The following is a 16,587-nucleotide window of genomic DNA, read 5'->3' as shown; positions in this document are numbered from 1 at the left end:
GAATCCAAGGCTGGTGCCTTATCCACTGCGCCACCGAGCTGCCTCAAGAAACAATCTTAATGTGGAATTTAAGCTTATGCAAATAAGCTGTGAGATTTCTGCTGTACTGATTGATTGTCCTCCTTTTATTATCTAATTAGTTTTTAAGCTCCTTCAGGTTAGAGATCATCTTTTATTCATCTTTTTTCCCCTTTTCCATGCCTGGCACATAACCTACACATAGCAAACCCAAAGTGAATGTTGGCTGATTGACTAATAGACTTCATCCTGCAAATGTGACCTAGAGAAAAACAAAACAAAACCCTCAGTGGAAACCATTGCTCTGGAAGAATACCTGCATCAAGCGACTTTGAGGTTTCCCTGAACCTTAATTAAATCTGCAAGGTGAAACTCCTCAACTCACCGCATGCCCTCACCAAAGTGAGGTGCCAAAAAAAAGCACAAAATAGCAATATAAAAAAAGTCCCTGCGACTCCACTCCTTAGAGACATCTGTAACCCCTCCCACATCCAATGGAGCAATGTTCTGCTACCTGAGGCTTTTGTGGTGATTTTAAGGTAGCATCCTATTTGATTCTGGTGAAAAGACTTTTTGCTGGGGAAGCTGGCAGGAAAACTACATTGCTGAAAGTTTGATAAAGAGGGAAACATATTTCCCACTCATCTTAATTTCTTTGCAGAGGTTTCCCCAGACACCTGCTCTCCCTTCCCCATTCTTCCCATCGCCCTATCTTACCTTCTCTCTCCTTCCCTTCAATAAAGTGATTCAACTGAGGAAATGACTAAATTTCTTGCTCTGAAATGAATCTATTTTCTTCCAAAGAAATATCACAAACATTTCATCCAATTTGCAGGATGTGGTTACAGTCCTTTGTCCTTAGAAATGCCTTCTTGGCTGATAGAATTGCTGTGCAGTGAATTCCTTAACAAGGTTTTTTTTTTAATTTATCTTACCCTGGGGCTGATCTGGATGTATTTCTTCTTCTTAGAATGTATTCCCAAGATACTTCTTGCGGCACCAACAAGGAATAGAAATAGCTAAGCAGAAAGAAAGAAGAAAGCCTCATCTCAAAAAAGAAAAGAACATGAAAATACATCCAAGATTTCTATGTCTACTATGTTCCCTACTCACTAGAATTTTCTATGACCTATAACTAGTGACTTTTGTACCCAGGAAAAGTGCAAGCTTAGGGTATCAGGTAATAGTAAGCATCCCCCTGGTCTGTACCAGCTTGGAAAAAGAAAAGTGCTCTGAGATGCCATGAGGTTTCTAAGATAGTTAAAGGGGAGCAAACAACTCCCCCATTGCTGCCATTGAGTAAGGATGAGGCTAAATGAGGGAAGATGTTTGTTTTAGCATGGTGCTATTAGCATCCTTAAATTATCCACCCTGGGGCAAATCTCCACTGGCTCCACTCTAGTTATAGCTGTGCCATAGCTCACTTGTTTTAGTCCAATTCTCTGATTTGAGGAAAATTTCAGTGAATATACAGAAAAGGATTATGAGCATCCTTGTACATTAATTGGTGTTTTTCCCATTAATGCAAAGGCATCTGTTTTCCAGCAGTAACATGGTCACTTCTCTGTGTGTGGCAGGATTCTTCATCCTCCTAATTCACCATCCTTGCTTTGGACTCCTAGGTCATCAATTATAGTTGAAAGAAAAGGCCCAACTCTAACCAATGTTCTGTTTCACTTTGTTCAAGTTACTTGAGCATTCTGTTTCTGGGTCTTTCTTATGGGTGATTTGCATGGCATCAAAAGCTTCCCCATTTCCTTTCACTACCTAATGTGTACAAGGTTTTACTTTTAATATTTGGAGGGTACCAGTATAGCTTTCAGGCTTTCCATCTGTTATACTCAACTCTTGCTAGGTTGACTGGTCCACCTCTCCCCCATCTCCATGATGAAGTCTCTTAGGCCATGTCGTGTTGTGGTGGTTTTTGCTGGAAATATGCTGTAAGTTATTTGGGTGCGCCTTTCAGTTCTTCCTTGCCCCATTGAGTCACTCACAACTTTGATTCTTTAGAGATTGCAGTGTGCTGGAATTCTCAGTCCTACAGTATTCTCAAGATAAGATTAATATATATATATATATATACATACATATACATACATATATATATATACACATATACATGTAGATGTCTTTGTCTTTATATCACCTGAATTCCCAAAATATTCCTCCTCCCCACTCTTCCATTCACTTATGACAAAGACTTTCTGAAAATAGGGAAAAATGTTCAGCAAGACTAACCAACAAATCGACCAAGTCCAACATTATATGTAGTGTTCCACAACCGTAGTGCCCAACCTCTGCAAAGAAAGGTTGGGAGGTGAAATTTCTTTACTCTTCTTTAGGGCCAAGCTTGGGTCTTAAAAATTTTGCAGAGGGGGCGGCTAGGTGGCGCAGTGGATAGAGCACCGGCCCTGGATTCAGGAGTTCCTGAGTTCAAATCCAGCCTCAGACACTTGACACTTACTAGCTGTGTGACCATGGGCAAGTCACTTAACCCCCACTGCCCCACAAAAAAAAAAAAAATTTGCAGCATTCCATCTTTATTTTGTTATAATTATTGTTGTAGATATTGTTTATACAATATTCCATTCTCACAGTGTTGCTTCCTATACTTTGTACCAGTTCTTATGTCTTATGTTTCTTTGAATTAACTGTATTCATCATTTCTTAACAGAACTACAACATTCTGTTATATTCAAGCAATACAAATGTTCAATCATTCCTCAATTATTGGTGAGACACTTTGTTTCCAGTTCTTGGCTGCTACAAAAAGTGCTGCTATAAATATTGGAATATAAATGGGACTTTGAGATATATTCCCAGCAGGGGAATTTCTAGATTAAAGGTACACTTTCTTAGCATACCTCTAGGTTGCTTTTCAGAATGACTGGACCCACTCACCACTGTACCAGGAGGGCATTCATGTTTCTTCCCTCCCACAATCCTCAGGAGCCCATTTATATTCAAATTTAAGTGTTCAAATGCAAGAGAGCAGCTTAGGACCATGAAGGCCTGAAGAAGCTTCCCAAATGCCCTATCCTTTACCCTCTTCCCTTTCCTTATGGTTTCACATCTTTGCTCCTTTTCCTATGGGCTTCTTGAGTGGGAGTTTTTGACATATTTAGTCAGTTAATTCTAGAAGAGTGTGGGACCTGAAGCAAATCACACTCTGCAGGTGCCTGCTGGTATTGGGTTTTATTTTGTTGTTGTTGTTGTTTTGTTTTGTTTTGTATGTGAAATCTGATTAAAATGAACAAGGGCAATAGAGAGGGAGAAAGCAGCCAGGGATTGGGGTTACAGGTGTGGAAACGTGCAAGGGGGCTGGCTGCCTTTGTTGTCTTGGTGACTACAGAGGTGGGAGATTACTTACAGACGGTAATTGTATTTGCTGATTGCTTTCAGATTGAATTCTACTGTGTTGCCTCTAGACTTTGGAGACTGACAACTGGCCTTGTAAAAAGAAATCAAAGCTTGGAATCTAAATCCCAGCTATACCACTTTCTGTATGATCTTGGGAAAGATATATTCTTTGAGCCCTAGTGTCCTCAATGATAAAATAAGGATAATACTATTAGTATAAGAGGCAGTGTGACAACAGTCAAGTGAAGTGAGTGCTAGTCTTAGAATCAAGAAGGCCTTGGTTCAAACCCCATCTTTAGTGCTTATTAACCAGGTAGCCATGGGTAAGTAGTGATAAGGGGAAACCGATAGGAGAAAGCACGTGGGTCCTTAGGATTCCTCTGTAAAGAATTACACTCTCGCACAAGACCTAATCAGGAATAAGAGAACAGGTTTATTGGGGTACAAGAGAAACCGGCCGGGAGGAAGGTTTTGCCAGAACAAAACGCTTTCCCCCCCAACTGACTTGTGGGGTGCCATTTTATAGGGTTTAGATGGGGGGTGGGTAAGAGTCTCTTATTGAGTGAGGGGCTGGTGGTCTTCCCGCGTTGCGCTGTGGTAGGAAGAATCCCTTGTGAGAGATCTGGTGGTGGGTGTCAACTTTGTCCTGATGGGTCTAAGCAGTCTGCTGATGGGCGGTTCCAGGTGGTCTTCTCCTGGATTACCTCATCCAGATGCTTAGGAGGACTGGAATGTGGGGTGATGGTCCTGGAGCATGCTCAGTTCAATCTGTGCCGCTTATCTCCGTTAGGTGAGTGTGTGTCCTTGATTGTGTTCAAGGAGAGGCCTACTTGATTTCAAGGGAAAACCCCTGAGGTTTCAAGGAAAAGGTTCCTTGAACCCCCTAGAGAATTGTTGGGGTGACCGGGGCCCATAATCCTCCCATGACAGTAGGTTACATCTTTCCTAAACTTCTTTTTCCCATTTCACTTTTTTTTTGCAGGGCAATGAGGGTTAAGTGACTTGCCCAGGGTCACACAGCTAGTAAGCGTCCAAGTGTCTGAGGCTGGATTTGAACTCAGGTCTTCCTGAATCCAGGGTCAGTGCTTTATCCACTGTGCCACCTAGCTGCCCCTAAACCTCTTTTTCCTAATGTATAAAATGGGGGTTAAAATACCTCTTCTATGCACATTTTTTTCCAGATGATAAATTTAAAAGGCACCCCCCCTTCTTTGAAGAGGAGGCTATGGATGTGGAACACTGGACATGATATCAAAATTGTCTCTGCATTTGTTGGTTTCATACAGTTTATTTTTTTCTCTATTTTATTCTTTGTTACAAGAAATGACTCTCTGGGATGGAAGAGGGATGTATTGGGAGATAGAGATGATCTAAAATCAAATAATGTCAATAAATACTTGTTTTAATTAATACTAGTAATAAAATGCCTATTCTACGTAGCTCCCAGGGTAGTGACGACACTCAAGTGAGATAATATGTCAAGCCTTTTACTAATTTTAAATCACCAAATAAGTAGAGGCTATTATTAATTTTTATTATTACTGATAATGAGATGAAGCATGATCCCAGAGGATAGAAAGCTGGCCTTGGAGCTAGAAAGATTTGGCTTCAAGCTCTGCCTCTAATAAATTGATATCACAGAGAAGGTGCTGCTCTGCTTTCGTGGAGGGAGTTTCCTCCTCCTCCTCCTGCTGCTGCTGCCGCTTCTATTACTTCTACTACTACTGTTGTTGCTGCTGCTACTATTATTGCTCCTCCGACTGCACTACCTTCTTCTTATGAAAAGCTGTAGTGAAAATCATATGAGATATAATCTATAAATTGCTTTCTCACTTTAACACACTTAATGAATACTTCTCTCTTCCTCTCTCATTCTGCAGCACAGTCTCCAAGCTATCTTATCTGCCTGGCTCCCATAATAGGGACAGCTTCTCTCCAAAAGCCAAGGGCTAGAGTGATGGTCCAGATTTGCTATTCTCTAGGGCAAGGGTTCTTAACTTTTTTACGTGTATTATGGACCACTGGGGCAGTATGGAATCTGTGGACATTTCTTATAATGTTTTAAAATAATAAAATAAAATATATAGGATTACTTAGGAAGCCAATCATATTAAAATACAGTTATCAAAATTATTTAAAAAACTCATTCAAGGACCCCATGTTAAGAACTCCTGGTTAGTGACAGCTTCAGGAATCAAGCAACCTATTTTGATTGCGATTTGTGTGTGTGTGTGTGTGTGTGTGTGTGTGTGTGTGTGTCTAGGTCATCTGGTATTCTCTAGATAACTCTGAAAACACAGGATATAAGTATTGAAATGAATCTCCAGAGATCATCTCATTGCTTGTTAAGTCAAGTTATGCACAAACAGAACAGCTTTGCCCTATTATGCTCCAGAGAAGGGCCTTTATCCACCTCAAGGAATCAGGCCAGTGGAGTCGAACACTCTAAATTCTCACAGCAAAAAACAAAACAAAAATAAAAACAAAACCAAAATGAAACAAAATAAAAAACCCAAACCCTTCCAGAAACTGGGTCCCCAAGAAACAAAGATGACTGAATGGAGGCCCTCAGGGTAAAGAATCTTTGTTATTCTGTAACCAGGACATTGGAGATCATTTCAAGGGTCGTGATTTCCAGATTGCCTTAGCTGAGAATGCACCAAAATGTACATCCAACCATTCAACCATTCTATTCCTGCGTGACTCATTGCATTCTAAGGCTATTCACTTATCCCTAGCTAACTGGAGCAAATAGAACTTGTCTTTTTAGCAAAGGATTGTGTTCAGGGAGACCAGCTGTTTCATTTTTCCATGTCATTGATGAGGAGGAACAAATACATTGAAATACTTTAAAAAAAAAACCCTCTTACCATGTTTGTTTTCATCTTATTTCATTTTTAAACTTTTAGGTCTTAATCTTAGGTTAATACTGAGTTAACACAAAGAATGCAGAGTATACAGAGGTTTGCTGTCTAGATTAAAAACTCAGAGATGACATCACAAGGGCTACTCATTTTCAGCCTCAAACGTCATTCATCATTACCCTGCTTCTGAGGCAGGGAACTTTAGAAGGGAAAACACGGGAAATGGGAGTTCCCATCTCAGCTGTGATACTAACAAGCTGTGATTGACCTTGAGCAAATCACATCATCTCTCTGGGCCTTAGTTTCCTCATCTGTAAATTGAAGAATTTGGAACTGATGAGTTTTAGCATTAAAATTATGTCATCTCAAATGCGAGAAGCTACCTGATTTGTACCTTTTCTCTCCGCTCCATTTGGGCATCCCCCACTGAGATCTCCAAGCCAGGTAAGATTGAGGATTATTATTTGCCTTCGCAAGCACAGGAGAAAGCAAAAACAAAATAAAACAAAAACTTCCTAGAGGAAGAAAAAGGTTCATATGATACCAACTTCCTCACTTTGAAGCTCTTACCCACAGAGTCAGGTTGGTGCTACATGCAGGGCCCTGGGCCTGGACTCAAAACACTGGGATTGAAATCCTAGATCTGACACTAATTAGCTGTGTGATTATGGGTAAATTTCTTTAACTTTCTGGATCTCAGCTTCTGAATTCGTTAAATGTGGAAAATTTGCACCGTCTACCTTAGAGGGATGCCACAACAAAAGTACCTTGGAATCCTTAAAAAGTCATATGAAGGAGAATGTATTGTTGTTTCCCCTTCCCAGGCTCCTGACCACCTACATGTCTGGTTTCCTAGTTTGCATTTTCAAATCTGTGATCTAAATCTCTAATTCAATGTCTTTCTCTGACTTATGACACCTTCCAGATCCATTAATTAAGCCTTGGCTCCTCTATCCACATTCCTTAGTTCATCTGACTTTTTCTACCTGGATTTGTCTTTTCTGCAAATTTTCCTTGGGTCTCAGACTTGCACCTTCACTGTATTTTAAACTATAATATACTCAGTGCTTTGCTGGATCCCACATCCAGCCTCCTTCCATTTGATTCCTTCAGTCCCTGGTCCTTGCTCTCCACAGTCCAGAAATTCTCTGATAAAGGAGCTGATGGGTAGCTCCAAAGGAACTACATTTCCAAGCTGTGTAACATCTCTAAAAGTAAGATTACAGAATAAGGAAAGTGAAGAGCTAACAGAATGGAAGGGAAGCCCAGGTAGATGCAAATTGGAAGTATCAAGGAAGAGGAGAAACATTCCTAATGGTCATTGTAAAGGATTTCCTTAGCCTTGTTTCTCACCAAGAATTAAAAGATGAGTGGGTCTATATAACAAAGACGTCTCACTTTCACTTGGAATAGGCAGGGTTTTTTTTTTAAGACTTATCTGTTATTGATAAGTCTGAATTAAAGGTGCAAAGTCTAAGTTGTCATTAATCATAGGAAATAAGATAGGTCATTTTAGCTTAGCTTCTCTTTGGTTCACATAGCCAACTCCATGTGAAGTGATCAAGCTTTGGGGTGGGGCGGGGTGGGGGGGTAGGCTTTATTCGAGAGGTTTCCATGTGTGTATTTTTACAGTTGCATTTTCCAGAAAAAAAAATGGGAGATGTGGAAAGGATGATTTTCTGTGAAAATACTAGTTTTACTTAGCAGGTTGTTTTCCATAACTCTCTGAAAACTTCCTCAACAAAAGTAAGGGAAAAATTCTTCTGGGCTACATTTTATTCACTCATGTCTCTGCTATGAGAAGGAGAAAAATCTGAAAACTTATGAAAACTCAAACTATGTCAATGTGGTAATAGTTGATAATAATGGGATTCTATGCCACCCTATGCAGTAAATTATATCTATGAATTAAAAATATTGATTTTTAAAATGTTTATATCACATACATTTCCTAATGTATCCCTCCCTCTCTGCTCTCTAGAGAACCATCCTATAAAACTCAGAACTAATAAGGGAAAGAAAAGTTTAGCAAAACAAACCAACACATCAAATGTTGGCTATTATTCACATCAGAATTCCATGTCAGTATTCTCCCTACTCCAGCAAAGGAGAGCTATATTCTTACATCTCCTACTTGAAGCCAAACTTGATCCTTATAATTTTGCAATACTCATTTTTGATGATTTTGTTGTTGTTCTTTCCATTTTCATTGTTATAGTCAGTATGTTTATTGTTTTCCTGATTCTGCTTATTTCACTTTTCATCAGTTCAAATACATCTCCCAATACATCTCTGCAGGCATCATGAACATTATTTTGTATAGCCCAGAAACATTTTATTCCTATACCACAATATGCTTGGAAACTCCCTGATCTAGGGGTTCTTAACCTTTTTTATGTCATGGACTCCTTTGGCAGTCTGGTTAAGACTACATGCCTCTTCTTACAATAGTTTTTAAATGTATAAGATAAAGTTTATAGGATTATAAAGGAACCCAGTTTTACTGGAATACAATTTTAAAAACTGGTTGTTTTTTGTTTGTTTTTTACGGTGCGCAGATCCTGCTCTCTGTGTGAGAATGCAGTAAAACTAGCAGCAAAAGGAGTAGGTTTTCAGCAAAATAGTCCTGTGGTTGCTGCAATAAGATGCTTGGGGAAAACCTTAGGCTAAAATCACTGTAGTATCTATGGGAACTCAAAAGAATTAAAAAAAATAATATCGAACCACATTGTTATTTGGCAAAATTAACATGGTCCATCTAGGTTCTACTACTGGCCACACTCCATTTTGCTTAGATCAACAGTCATCACACTGATGTCTAGCTATAGTATGATAAGAAACAAGTGGAAGCTGTTAATAAAATTGTAACCCTCAGATTTATTACCTAACAAACCTATTCAAAGGAAAAACAAAATTAAACTTCCCGGCCCCCTGGTTAAAATCTTCTTCCACAATCAATGCGTGTTTGTGTTGTTTTTCAGGGGTTCAGTCATGTTCAACTCTTTGTGACCCCATGGTCCATAGATAGCACACCAGCTCTTTCTATCCTCCAGTATCTCTTCAAATTTGTCCAAATTTATGTTCGTTGCTTCCATGACACTCTGTATTCATCTCATGCTCTGCTGTCCCTGTTTCCTTTTGCCTTCAACCTTTCCCAACATCAGGGTCTTTTCCAATTAGTCCTGTCTTTTCATTATGTGGCCCAAATATTCAAAGTTCAGCTTCAGTGTTTTGGAATTGATTTCTTTTAAGCATTGACTGATTTGACCTCTTTGCTATCCAAGGAACTCTCAAAAGGCTTCTTCAGCAGCACAATTCAAAATATTCTGTGGTGCTTAGCTGTCCATATAATCCAGCTCTTAGAGCCATATATTGCTACTGTAAAAAAAAAAACATATCTCTGACTATACAGGCCTTTGTCAGCAAGGTGATGTCTCTGTTTTTTAGTATGATGTCCAGATTTGTCATAGCTTTCCTTCCAAAGTGCAAACATCTTTTAATTTCATGCTGCAGTCTCCAGCTACAGTGATCTCTCAGCCCAAGAATATAAAATCTGACACTGCTTCCAGGTTTTTTTCTTCCATTTGTCAGGAAGTAATGGGACCAGTTGCCAAGATCTTAGTTTTTTTTTTGTGTGTTTTTTTTTTTATGTCAGGCTTCAAGTTGACTTTCACAAGTCATCAGAGTGGTATCATTTGCATATCTGAGAACCTGTATCTGGGCCAAGAAGCAACAGTTAGAACTGAACATAGAACAACTGATTAGTTTAAGAATAGAAAAGGAGTATGACAAGGCTATATATTGTCATCTTATTTACTTAACTTATATGCAAAGTACTTCATGTGAAATGCCAGGCTAGATGAATCAATAGCTTGAATTAAAGTTGCTGGGAGAAATATCAACAGTCTCAAATATGTAGATAACGCTACTCTGATGGCAGAAAGTGAGAAGGAATTAAGAAACTTCTTGGTGAAAGAGAAAGAGGAGAGTGTAAAAGCTGGCATGAAGCTTTCAAAATAAAGACAGTCAGGCAGAATTTTCAGTAGAAGAAAGGGAATTCTAGATAGAAAAAAAGTGGATGCTCTTTGGAAAATCCTATGATCTATATCATCAATGTAGAGTCATTGTACTTTGTACATTGTACATTGAAACCACCTAAAATTCTATAAATCCATGCTCATCATAGCATTAACCTGACCAATGCCCTCTTTTTTCAATGCCCTCTTACAATAATGTCATTAATACCTTATAACCAAGCCACACAATGATCACAAAACCACTCAGTAACATCATTTGACTGACTGCCCAGGGCAAAAACTCAATGGTTGGTGAAGATCCAGAAGAACACTTCGGCCCCAGTTGGTATTACTTCATTTGAATGTTTGTCTGCTTACTGTTCCATTACTGCCCCCCTGTAATGTTGTTTCACCTAGTACCATGTTCTTGCAAAACCAGTTATTGACATTAGATGAGTCATGCCTATGTTCTTTCTTGGGCAATAAAAAATAAATTGCTAGTGCTCCAAGGTCCTTCTCACTGCCAATTCACCTTATTCAATTTATTACCATATTATTGCTTCAGTTGTGATAAATGCTCATCCAATTGGGCTGGCTAAGGTATGCCCACTGGCCTGAAGTTGAAAATACTTCTGACAACAGACTCAAAAGAAATGGGCTTGTTAGGTATCTTTTTACATATCTTTTGTATTATTGCAATAAAGTTTTTATATCTGGTGTTTTAAAAGTATTATCTTATTTTTTCAATTATCCTAAATGAATCTTTTCCTTCCCCCTTCCTCTAATCTGTAAAATCTCTAACTTCCTAATCCCCGAAGAAAAAAAATGATAATAGAGTGAAATCTGAAGGAAGAATGAAAAGGAGAACAAAAAGAAGGAAGAAGGAAGGAAGGAAGGAATGCCTGCATCACACAAGAATAGTAAAGCAAAACAATTTCCCATATTTGTCATGTCCAAACATATATTTCTTATTCTGTATATTAATTCATCATCTCTCTATCATAAGGTAGGCAGCATTCATCTTTATCAGTTCTCTGCAATAATGGTTGATCATTTAGCATCATTAAAATAGTTTTTTTTATAATATTGGTGTTATGCAGGCATTTAGCAAAAAGGTATATACTCATAATCATTTTGTAGTGCTGCACTTGGAGCCAGAAGAGATAGGTTCTAATGTCAGCTCTCACACTTAGTATCTGTGTGATCAATAGGCAATTCTCTTAAACTCCCTGAGCCTCCATTTCCTCATCTGTACATTGGTAACAATAAAACTTTGACTATATATAGTTCAAGAAAAGACCTTAGTAAAGCACAAAGTGCTATGCAAATTAGAATTGATGCTAACTCTTAGTTCAATAAAAAGGAAAAGGATTATATCGGTTATTAAGTTAACCAAAGAAAGAAACATTATTCTCCCCCACCCTCTCTTATTTTAGTCTCTGTGACATTAGCACCATTAATAAACATCACCAGCTGGCACTTTAGAAGAATCTATACATTTAGAAGAATCTATACATTCTTTGATTTTATCACAAAACATGTGAATAAGAAGAGTAAATGAGAAATAGCAATGAGAAGTAGGATAGAGAAATGAATTTAAAGTCAGGAAGACAGATTCAAGCCCATCTTCTGACACATCCTAGTTTTATGATCCTAGGCAAGTCACTTGACCTACCATTCTCTTTGCAACTCTTTAAACCTGTAATTATTGATCAGTTGCTGGAAGATCCCTGAATTTATACAATAAGAGGTCTGAGCAGAATTATTACTAATAATTATTATAGCAATACAGTGAATAAACATAGATAACATATTTTCCATATCTTATGTTATAGCTCCCCATGACTCCCCTTTCCCAGTCCACAAAGAAGGCCTGGCATGGTACAAATGGATAATAGACACAGGTCTAGTTTGTATGCAATAGGGAGGTAGTATGAGAGTTGGAAGTCTTGACCCTCATATTTTTTTAAATAAATATTTTTATTTAAAGTTTTGAATTCCAAATTCTTTCCTTCCTTCCCTGCCTCCCTTACCCCCTCGCTGAGGCAGTAAGCAATCAAATATAGGTTATACATCTACAATTACATAAAACATTTCCATATTAGTCATTTTGTATGAGACTTAAATAAAAGAAAAGAAAGAAAAAAGTGAAAAATAGCATGCTTCAGTCTGTATTCCATCAGTATCAGTTCTTTCTCTGGAGGCAGATATCATGCTTCATCATTAGTCCTTTGGGGTTGTCTTGGATCATTGTATTGCTGAGAATAGTTAAGCCATTCACAGCTCTTCATCAAACAATATTACTGTCTCTGTGCACAATGTTCTCCTGGTTCTGCTCACTTCACTATATATCAGTTCATACAAGTCTTTCCAGGTTTTTTCTGAAATCATCCTACTTGTCATTTCTTATAGCACAATAAGATTCTATTATACTCACATTACTATTATACTTCTTACCCAGGTGACATTGGATAATTCACCTCTTTAAAGCTTTATTCATAGAATGAACATAATTTACTGTACCTAGTCCTCTAGGTTGTTAGGAAGAAAGGACTGTGCAAATGTTGGTGTGGTGGATTTACATGTGAGACTTTTATTTATAACAGTCTATCCCATTTAACTCAAATAATATATGGTCCTTTTATACTAAATTCTTATGTTCCACTAAATAAATCATTTCCAAAGATTAAATTCTAAGTTGGGAAAACAGTTTTTATGTGGATCTCTTCCCTTCAGTTCAAAAGAGACTCAAGTCTCCATTAAAATTATTTACTTTCCATCCCCCAATAAATGACCTGCTCCTAATTACTATTAGTTATTTTCTAATGGAGAGTTTTATCTGTGTTTTGGTTATTCAGCAGCTGCTTCACAGTAATAATGAGAAAAGGCCTCTTAGATTTTCCATTCAGTTTCAGTCTAATGTCCTGACCAATACACCCTTTGCCTCATTTGCTGAAGGCCTTGCTAAGTGTTTTTGCTTGACACTAACTCTTAAAAAATATATCTCAGAATTCTAGAATATCTGAATTAAAAGGGACCTCAGAGATCTAGCCTTATCAGACAAAGGAATTTCTTCTACAACATACCGGACAAGGGGTCCTCACATTTACTTGAATTCCTCCAGGAATAGAGAACTTAATATTTACTGAAAGTCCGTTTCACTTTTGCACACCTTGATGTTATAACATCTGAGACCTAAGGCTAACTGCTTTAATGGAGTGGTAGCTATTTATTGCCTAATACTAGATATATAGGAATAGAGACCTTCAGAGGATACTCTGTCTTAAGCTGTTAGATTTAGAGCTGGGGGACCTTGGAGATCATCCAGTTGAACAATTTTTGTTTTTCTTTTTGTGTAGATGAGAATTCTGTGGCCAGGAAAAGTTGAGTGATTTGCTCAAGATTCCACAGGTAGTAAGAAGCAGAGCAGAGATTTTAACTCAAGTAGTCTTATTTGAAATAATTTTCTTTCCACTACACATTAATTACACTGTCTTTTTATTTCCCTATCTTCAAGGTGGGTGGTATCTAAAAACATTCTAAAGGTAGGGAGATGGTGGTGGTGGTGGTGGTGGTGGTGATGTGTTCTAAAGAACATACATGGGGCAGCTAGATGACACAGTGGATAGAGCACTGGCCCTGGAGTCAGGAGCACCTGAGTTCAAATCCGGCCTCAGACACTTAACACTTACTAGCTGTGTGACCCTGGGCAAGTCACTTAACCCCAATTGCCTCACTAAAAAAAAAAAAGAAAAAAAAAAGAACATACATATGGTGGTGATGGGAGTACTCTGTCCTTGCTTTCCCCCTTCACTCCACCATTCCGTCCCCTGCCCCTGGCTATCCCAGAACTCATTCATGGAAGGTCTATTACCACTGAGGCACTCTCTCCTTTTCCTTCCTCCTTCTCTTTGGGTTATTTGAGGTCTCACAGGGTTAAGGTGATAAGGGAATCAATAACTCTATTCCTTCTAGTAAGATGAAGGACCACCAAGTTATACCATGTGTCTTGCCCCTTGTTGTTGTTAGTTCTTCATTCCCCAAAAGGACTATGGCATTGGGGTGATGTCATGACTTGCAGTGAATTGGATTTAAGTGAGGGAGGGCTGTGCTAGGTCACCAGCCTCACTCTCTCCTCCACAGGCATCTGGGTACAGTAGCAAGATATATATTAGGATGACTGGAAATGGCCCCAGATGTTTTAAAGCAACTGGGGTTAAGTGACTTGCCCAGGGTCACACAGATAGTAAGATTCTCATGTGATATTTGAACTCAGGTCTTCCCAACTTCAGGGCCAGTGCTCTATCCACTATGCCACCTAGCTGCCTCTCCTTACCCCTACAGTGAGTGCTGTTGTCCCTTAACACTATCATCTGATCTACTGATGTTATATGAAGATCTCTGGGTCCTGCCATCTACCCACCACTGCACCCTCAGGTCTGCTGGGTCTTTCCATCTACCCTGATGCTAAACTGCCTTTCATACATTTTTCTCTCAATTGGAATATGAGTTTCTTGAGATCAGGGAATATTTTGATTTTTTTCTATTTGTATCCCCAGTGCTTGGCACTGAATAAGCACTTAATAAATGCCTTTTCATTCATTCATAAACTTCTTAAAATTTGGAGGTACCACAGATTGTTATCCTCAGGGTTCCTGGTACCTCGCTAGGGATTTCAAGAAACCAGTACTGTGCATCCTTAAACACTTGTTTCTATCATTCCAGGTTCTAGACAAAATGGATGAAACAGACCAGACCCTGAACACCCACAAACCATACTTGCATAAACACATGCATTACTGCTTTGTGGCATTGGTGTGAAGCTGGGTTAAGATCCATATTCTTGCTCCCTTCCAATGTAATCTCTGCTAGCAACAGTAACTGCTGCTTCCATGGACAAATCTCCCTTGAAACCAGGTGATATAACTCCCACCAATGTAAATTGCATTTTCACCTTTAGCTACCATCAGTTTCTACTGTGCACAGCTGAATACACATAAATAAATATGATTAATAGCTGCTGGGTTCAGCTGAAGATACCTCTTTAAATTCTCTTAACTTGATTTGCTTAAGAGGACAAGCTTTCTACTCCACTCTCTTTGCTATTTTTCACTTAGTGCTCTGATAGTAGAGTAACTGGACATTGTACACATTCCCATGGCTATAGGGTTTGGGTTTCAGGTGGTGGAGATTAACCTATCTATAATCCTGATGGACGTGGAGTGTTTCATTTGTTATGCCTCAGGGAGTCTAGCTAGTCATAACAATAAGAATGGGGAGAGGGAACACTCAGATGAGGAACACCCACTATCAACACAGATCTGGACCTTCTCTGCAATTTGTTTTAGAAAATTGTCTAGGGCACTGAGATGATGTCACACAGCCTTTATGATGCTTACACATGATATTTTATCATTATATCAGGATTCCAGATACATTAATTTTATAGTGTATATATACACACTAAATTATAGATATATGATGCAAATGTACATATATATATATGACATATGTATATATGTATACATATATACATAGAGAGAATGTTTAGACCTATAATCTCAAGATAATCAGTCTAGCTGAAGAAGTAGGATACCCTGAGGAAGAGACAGGAGATGGTATATACCGTGTAAACAAAAGTACTGCTACCATCATCTCCCTTCAGATCTTGGTGGAGGAATTCCAGGACTCTGTCTGAACTCCAGGACTCTGTCTGAACTCAAGTCTCTTGGGAATATCAGCATTCTCTACAACACCAGCCCTACTTCTGGCCCACTAATTGCTTTTTTAAATAATATTTTATTTTTCCCCATGTGATGAGTAAAATCTAATATGTAGTCGCCTTATTCTTGTCCCAAGTGTAGGGAAAACTAGCTATGGTTTACTTATAAATTAGAAGCTTTTGCACCAAATTTGGCATTAAGCATTTATTAGTGAAAAAGAGAACACCTGGGTCAGATAGCCAAGAAAAGACCTATCTAACCTAGTTTCCTCAGCTTCACCCACCAACAGCCTGAACTGGTTCTTCTTTAATCTCCTGCCACCACCTCCAAGTCCCAGCCACAAAGGGGAAGTTCCTATGCCTGTGAGCACAGAAGCTCCCTGTGGGTCTAGAAGAGAGGTGGTCCCCACACACTGCTCCAAGCTAATTGGCTAGTAGCATTCAAGTCCCTTGATTGACATGACTTGAAGGTGGTCTTAAGTTAGTTAACTTCCTTTGTTTATTTAGGAGTTCCTTGTGTGTGTGTGTGTGTGGGGGGAGGGCTGAGTCTATAGCTTCTGAGAACAATACTCCTGAGGGTCAGGCAGGTGTGGCTTCAGTCAAGTCA

Source organism: Dromiciops gliroides, chromosome 2 (genome assembly GCF_019393635.1).
Source record: "Dromiciops gliroides isolate mDroGli1 chromosome 2, mDroGli1.pri, whole genome shotgun sequence".
Lineage (NCBI taxonomy): Eukaryota > Metazoa > Chordata > Mammalia > Microbiotheria > Microbiotheriidae > Dromiciops > Dromiciops gliroides.
Note: the sequence above shows the minus strand (reverse complement) of the source record.